The sequence below is a fragment of the Sciurus carolinensis genome, chromosome 16 (genome assembly GCF_902686445.1).
Source record: "Sciurus carolinensis chromosome 16, mSciCar1.2, whole genome shotgun sequence".
NCBI lineage: Eukaryota > Metazoa > Chordata > Mammalia > Rodentia > Sciuridae > Sciurus > Sciurus carolinensis.
The window spans coordinates 42,491,303-42,498,612 of record NC_062228.1 but is presented as its reverse complement, the minus strand read 5'-3'; the positions used below and the strand labels follow the sequence as shown (position 1 = coordinate 42,498,612).

General features: G+C 43.3%; 1 pseudogene; it reads left to right on the top strand.

The window, feature by feature from the left end:
- Positions 1-3,642: 3,642 nt before the first annotated feature.
- On the top strand, positions 3,643-7,310 carry LOC124966070 (ADP-ribosylation factor-like protein 8B; annotated as a pseudogene).

Below are 7,310 nucleotides of genomic sequence, written 5' to 3'. Positions count from 1 at the left end.
GAGCATATTTGCTCTGCAAAATTCCCACCATGATTTAGCACTAATCGTGGACAGAAACCTCTAAAACTGTGAGCCAAAATAAACCTTTCCTTTTTTTAATTTTTTTCAGATATTGATAGACCTTTATTTTATTATTTTTTAAAAAATTTATATGTGGTGCTAAGGATGGAACCCAGTGCCTCACACATGCTAAGCAAGCGCTCTGCCACTGAGCCCAGCCCCAGCCCAACCCTTTACTTTTTATGTTATTTAATCTCAGGTATTTATTCCAATAACAGAAAGCTGACTAGCAGTGGTTTATCCTTTCTCCCTGCAGTGTGGATGGAACAGAAAATTGGAAATCATAGTAAAAGGGCTTTGCTAGGGCTGCCATGCACTGATCCATAATTAGATGATTCTTTTTTCAGCTTGAAAATTTCAGTTCTCATGATAGTTATACCAAAATAGAAGGAGAAGGACACTTGAAGGGCACAGACGCCATCTGACATTGAGCAGGTGGACCAGGGTGTGGAGATGCGAGCTTCAGCTAATCACTGTTTAATTTAAAAAGTGTGACAGATGTATCTGGTCCTTTTCTCAAATGAAAATTCAGGAACTCAAGCAGGGTTTTTTTCTCATTCATTTAAAGCAAAATGGATGACTTTTTAAATTAATTATTTTGTGGAAAGATGGCAATGTCAATAAAATGCAGGTTTCTGAAGCATTTTACTTTTTATTTTATTTTTTATCAGTATTGGGAATTGAACAAGCTACCTCCCACGTCATTTATTTTTCTTCTTGAAACAGGGTCTCCCTAAGTTGCTGAGGCTGGCCTCAAATTTGTGATCCTCCTGCCTTAGACTTCCAAGTGGCTGTGCCATTACACCTGGCTTATTTTTTAATTACAAATTACTTTTAAGACTCATGTGATTTCCTATCTTCTTTTTTCCCCACCTTTTTATTGGTGCATTATAGTTTGCTATCAAATATTGATGGGATTCATTATTACATATTTGTACAGGCACAAATTACTCTTGATGCACACAATTACGTGTGCATAATACATTTATACAAAAAGACATGAAATACAATCCTTTAGCATTACTGTATATTCTACCCTTCAAAAAGAGTTTGGAGAGCAATTGTGAAAGTCCCGGATTTTAAATTGAGTCAATGTGTGCAGAAATGAATTTGTAAATAACCACTGTTGGGCTGGGGCTGGGCTCAGTGGTAGAGCGTTTGCCTCAAATGTGTGAAGCACTGGGTTCGATTCTCAGCACCACATAAAAATAAATAAAGGTGCTTTAAAAAAAAATGTTTTTAAATCATTGTTTCTGCCAAGTCTTTGCGATGAACTATCACTTTGTCTCCAGCAGAGGGAGCTGGAGACGGCCGCAGGGCTTCCAGATGTGGTCGTGCCTTTCTCAGTGAGGGGAACATCCATGCCAAGAGTTCCGGAGGCTTACCTGGAGGGAGCGGGAGAAGTGACTGGACAACAGTTCAGGCCAAGGACTTGGGAGTTTCCCAGGAAATAGCCATCTCCATGTCACAGAGGCCATGGCTGGACTTCACGTCAAAAATTCTCTAAACAGTGGAGCGCAGTGTAGAAAGCCTGTAATCCCAGCAGCTCAGGAGGCTGAGGCAGGAGGAAGGCGAGTTCAAAGCCAGCCTCACCAAAAAGCAAGGTGCTAAGCTACTCCGTGAGACCCTGTTTCTAAATAAAACACTGGGGATGTGGCTCAGCGACCAAGTGCCCCTGAGTTCAATCCCTGGCACACCCCGCCACCTGCAAAAAAATGATCCAAACACTAAGTGGTGTGCCTGCAAGATGCTAGGGCAGAAAATGAGGCCTCCCCTTGGGACTTGGTGCCAATGTGCGCAGAAGCTGGAGAACTGAAAGGGGGGAAGGTGAACAGCTGGGGAGATGTCATTGTTGTTGAGTGACCTTGAAAGAACCCCTAAGGCCTTAGGGACCCTCCTGAAATCCAAACAATGGATTTCTATGGAAAAGTTTGCCTTGTTTTATATTTTCTCTGTAGAAAATTCCTGTTTTTAAAGAGCTTGCCTATGGTTGATTTCCAACATCTGAAATGCTCCTGCTTCATGAGTTGCGTAGTTGGGTATTAAATGTTCAAGTCCCCGCTTGGCTCCAGTTTAACATTTGGTACTTCTTGGATGGAGGGTAACACATTGAGGTTTTGCAGTTTCATTTGTGATAAAGGCTTTCTCATTTTCTACTTCTATGCCAAAATTTTGAAGCAGAATTGTTTGCTCATTTCTCCTTGATCCTCATATAAAGCAGCATTTCCTTCAAACTCAACTGAGGCATCTGTCACTTTGTCCCTTACCATGATTATTAACTTATAAGTTTGTCACATGCATTTTCAAATTATACCTTATTGTTGCATTGATGTTCCCAGGTAGTAATTTTCAGTTTGGTTGTTAAGAAAAATAACCCTGGGCTGAAATTAGTATATAAGGTTTTCAAAACTAGTCCCAGACTTTAAAACTTGTAATGAAATTGAAACTCATTGGTTTTTCTATGCCTTTTTGAACTCTTGTGATCAAGTTTTGCATTGAAGTGGGTAACACCTGGCTACAAAAAAAAAAAAAAGAAGTTCATATAAAAACTGTAAACTAGAAATCTACAACTCAAACAGCCATTAAGATGCCTAAATCAAAAATGTTCATCATCTCCAGCAATTAGAGAAATGCAAATCAAAACTACTCTAACATTTTATCTCACTCCACTCAGAATGGCAACTATCAAGAATACAAGCAACAATAAATGTTGGCAAGGATGTAGGGGAAAAGGTACACTCATACATTGCTGGTGGGATTGCAGATTGGTGCAACCACTCTGGAAAGCAGTGTGGAGATTCCTCAGAAAACTTGGAATGGAACCACCATTTGACCCAGCTATCCCACTCCTCAGTTTACACCCAAAGGACTTAAAATCAACATACTATAATGACATGGTCACATCAATGTTTATAGCAGCTCAATTCACAATAGCTAAACTATGGAACCAACCTAGATGCCCTTCAACAGATGAATGGATAAAGAAAAAATATATGATATATATAAATATATATAGGATGGAATATTACTCAGCTTTAAAGAAGAATGAAATTCTGGCATTTGCTTGTAAATGGATGGAGTTAGAGAATATCATGCTAAATGAAATAAGCCAAACCAAAAAAGCCAAAAGCTGAATGTTTCCTCTGATATTCAGATGCTAATCCATAGTAGATGGGGGGGAACAGGGAAGAATAGAGGTACTTCATATTAGGTAGAGGGGAGTGAAGGGAGGGGAAAGGGTATGGGGGAAGGAATGACATTACCTCATGTACACGTGTGACTGCATGGCTGATGTGATCCTACAATACGTATAATTAGAAAAATGAGACATTATCCTCTATTTATGTATGCTGTATCAAAATGTGTAAATGCATTCTATTGCAACTAATTAGAATAAATAAAATTAAAAGATTTTTTTTAGAGATGCTTAAATCAGCTGGCTCCAGCTGCCACCGAGTGCACCTGTCCACCTGGGTCGCACTGGACCCAGGAGGCACTGGGGGCGGAGCACGGCCACTCCCTGGAGTCTTCACCAGTGCCATTTCCCCGCCCTCGGGTCCATCCTGCCCCCAGGCGGTCAGCATGACTGCACTCACCTCCCACCCACTGGACTGGTCCCTCTAACTCTTCTACAAGGAGGAGATGGAGCTGCTACGCGTATGGCTGTGGTACTCAGGCAAGACCACCTTCGTCAACGCCACTGCGGTCACTTCAGTGAAGGTGATACCCACAGAGGGTTTGGTTTTTGTTTTTGTTGTGTTGGTTTTGAGTGCTGGGATTGAACCAAGGATGCTTAAACATGGAACCACTCCCTGACCCTTTTTATTTTTTTTTTATTTTTTATTTTGAAACAGGGTCTCTCGGAGTTGCTTAAGGCCACCCTAAGTGACCGAGGCTGGCTTTGTACTTGTGATCCTCGTGCCTCAGCCTCCTGAGTGGATAACAGGCGTGCGCAACCACATCTGCCTCCACAGTAGGCTTCGACATGATGAAGAGGCTAAAGGTAACGTCCCAATAAAGCTCTGGGACCTAGGAGGACAAGGTGGGAGTGGTGTTGCAGAGAAGTCCGTGCTGTTGTTTATGGTAGATGCCGCAGCACGATGTGAGAACTCAGAATGAACTACATAATCTTCTAGATAGACTGCTGTCACGAGGAATTCCAGTACTAGTACTCTGAAACAAGAGGGATCTTCCAAATGCTTTGGATGAGAAACAGCTCATTGAAAAAACTAATCTGTCTGCTCTTCAGGATAGAGAAATTTGCTGTCATTCAATTTCTTGCAAAGAAAAGGATAACAGAGATATCACACTTCAGTGGATTATTCTACATTCAAAACTAAAACGTCTCCTGAAGTCTTCCTGTCCTTCTTGGTTATAATCCTAGAATTATTGTCCATTCTATCTGAAGTACTTCCCAGAATACAGTTCTTCCTAAACTGAAGAAATTGCCTTTTTCAGAATTTATTTCTCACTGGGCACAATGGCACTGGCCTGTAATTCCAGCAACTCGGGAGGCTGAAGCAGGAGGATCACAAGTCTGAGGCCAGCCTCAGCATCTTAGTGAGGCCTTAAGCAACTTAGCCAGATTCTGTCTCAAAAATAGGGTTGGGGCGGGGGGAGGCTGGGATGTGGTTCAGTTGTAAAGTGCCCCTAGGTTCAACCCCCAGTACCAAAACAAAAAAACAGAATTTATTTCTTTTATGCACTTCTGAAGATGTATACCCCTAATCCTTCATAAAGAATCAGCTAGAGGATTCCCAGCTCTGGGGCCCATTCTCTTTGGAGAAGTCTATCTCTGTATCTCTATCTCTTTTCAATAAACCTACTTCTTGATTGTTTAAAAAAAATTCAGCTAGAATTATCATGATAAAGTCAGCATATACAAAAAAGGTTCTCACATATTTGTTTTAAACAATGTATAGCTCTCTCTCTGTGTCAATCTCTCTCTCTCTCTCTCTCTCTCTCTCTCTCTCTCACACACACACACACACACACACACACACACACACACACACAAAACCATCCTAAATCAAGGAAATCTCATATTTCCAGCCTGGTCTTTCTGGGTCAGTGTTTCAGACTGGTTTCAGTAAATACCTATAATATCTCATTTTCAAGTCCAGTACTTAATACTGATACCAACTTGACACAGCATGAAATTTCTAGTGCACACACAGTATTTAGAAAACTTTTAAGCCTGACTCATGTGGGATGTAACCATAATGTCTACCTCATCTCGCAAGTGCACGTGGAACGTAGAATTACACCTTAGGAATGACAAGATGGTCTGTGGAGAGTGAGCAGAGGACTAGAGATGCTGTTGGTTCTTTACCCCAGAGATACCCTACCTGATGAATTTTAAGAATGTTCTGCTTCCTGAGAATCCTTTATCAGCAGATGCCAGAGGAGGTGTGGGAGGAGCTGAGCATGCTCTTTCGTATCTATCCAGATCATCACTATTTTTTTCCTTTCAACACAGTTTTTTGGTTACTATTTTTTGTTTGTTTTATTGTTGTTTTTGGTTTTCTTGCACTTGGGATTGAACCCAGATGTTCTTAACCACTGAGCTACACCCCAACCCTTTTTATTTTTTATTTTGAGACTGGGTCTTACTGAGTTGCTTAGGGCCTCTCTAAGTTGCTGAGGCTGGCCTCGAACCTGAGATCCTCCTGCGTTAGCCTCCCAAGTCGCTGGGATTACAGGCAGGGACCACCACACCTGACTTCAACACACTTTTTTAAGAGGTTGGGAATTGAAGATTTTTTCAAAAGCTTTCATCAGTTTAGAGCATTCCAAACAATATAATAAAATCCGTTAAGACTGTCAGGCTTGGGCTGGGGAGACAGCTCAGTTGGTAGAGTGCCTGCCTCGCAAGCACTAAGGCCCTGAGTTCAATCCCCAGCACCGCAAAAAAAAAAAAAAAAAAAAAAAAAAGACTGTCAGGCTTGTTCAAACACCTCTTTGTTCTTTCTATCTCCATTCATTAAATCAACGCTGCCGCATGACACTAACTCTTGTCTTTTATATCCAGTCATAAAGTTGATCGTTAATAGAAAATGTGCTTATAAACAAATAAAATTCTTACCTTTCTCTTACCAAAAAAAAAAAAAAAAAAAAAGTTTAAACCACTAGCACTGTATTCATCAAGGGAATATTACCCAGCAATAAAATGAATGACCACAGCAACACATAAACATGATGAATCTCCAAACTGAAAAGCTAAACGGAAGTAAATGCTGAAGAAGACCCACAGGACGGGGATTCCAGATAGCAGGGCAGAGGAAGGCTGCATTTCCCTTGCTCAGTGGCTCAGGATTCAGCAGCGAGAGGCTGCTTCTCAGGAAGGTGGGTCAAAGAGGGAGTTCACTGAAATTCAATATCCAGCGGACTCGGAAATTCGGGTGCATTGAAGAAAGAACGAAAAAGAACACCCGGGAGCCCAGTTGGTTGTGGTGGCGGCCATGGCGATGCTTCACCAGAGAGGAAGATCACATGGAGAGAAAAATGCAATGGGAAAAACTGAGGCTCAGAGCAGCAGCCGGAACTTAGCTGATCCCAAGGCTGCACAGTGACCTGGGGTTTGAAAAGCGCTCGTGATTCTCAACGGGCGTGTGGGAGCCGAGGCTGGGAGTCACCCGGGGAGGCCACGTTGCAGCTTGCTGCCACAGAAACCTGGGAGGTGGCCGCACACGTTGCACACCCTGCCAGCAAACTAGTCCTCCCAGCCTGGGTGTCCCCAGCAGAACACGAGTGAAACAGACCCAGAGAAGGTGGTCCCCAGGGGAATTCTCGGCAGAAAAGCAGAGGGGCTTGCTACTCACTTTCCCTTAGAGTCTGGTGGCTCACGTGGCCAACCCAAGAGGGTCAGGAAATCGAACAGGCAGGTGGGAATACCCTCAGGGACTGAGGCTGGGAAAGGCACACTGAGGCAGCAGAGGGTGGGGAGGGTTGGCTCCCCGGCTCCACAAGCAAAATTCCTGGCAGGCTCCGGATTCGGAGACCTGGCAGGGATCAGCATCGACCTGGTCCCATGGGGTGTCGATCTAATCTCTCCAGAGATTGGTCACCACCCAACCTCCCCTAAGGCCCGCTCAGATGTAAGCCCTGGTCACAGGGGCTCCCTCAGCCCCCAGAGCTCCGCAGCAGCCACACGCTGTGCAGCCCCAACTCCAGCTGACAGAACGTCCCATCCCATCCCACCTGACAGTGAGGAGGGAAGCCGGGAGCCCCTCGACCAGCTTCAGCCCTAG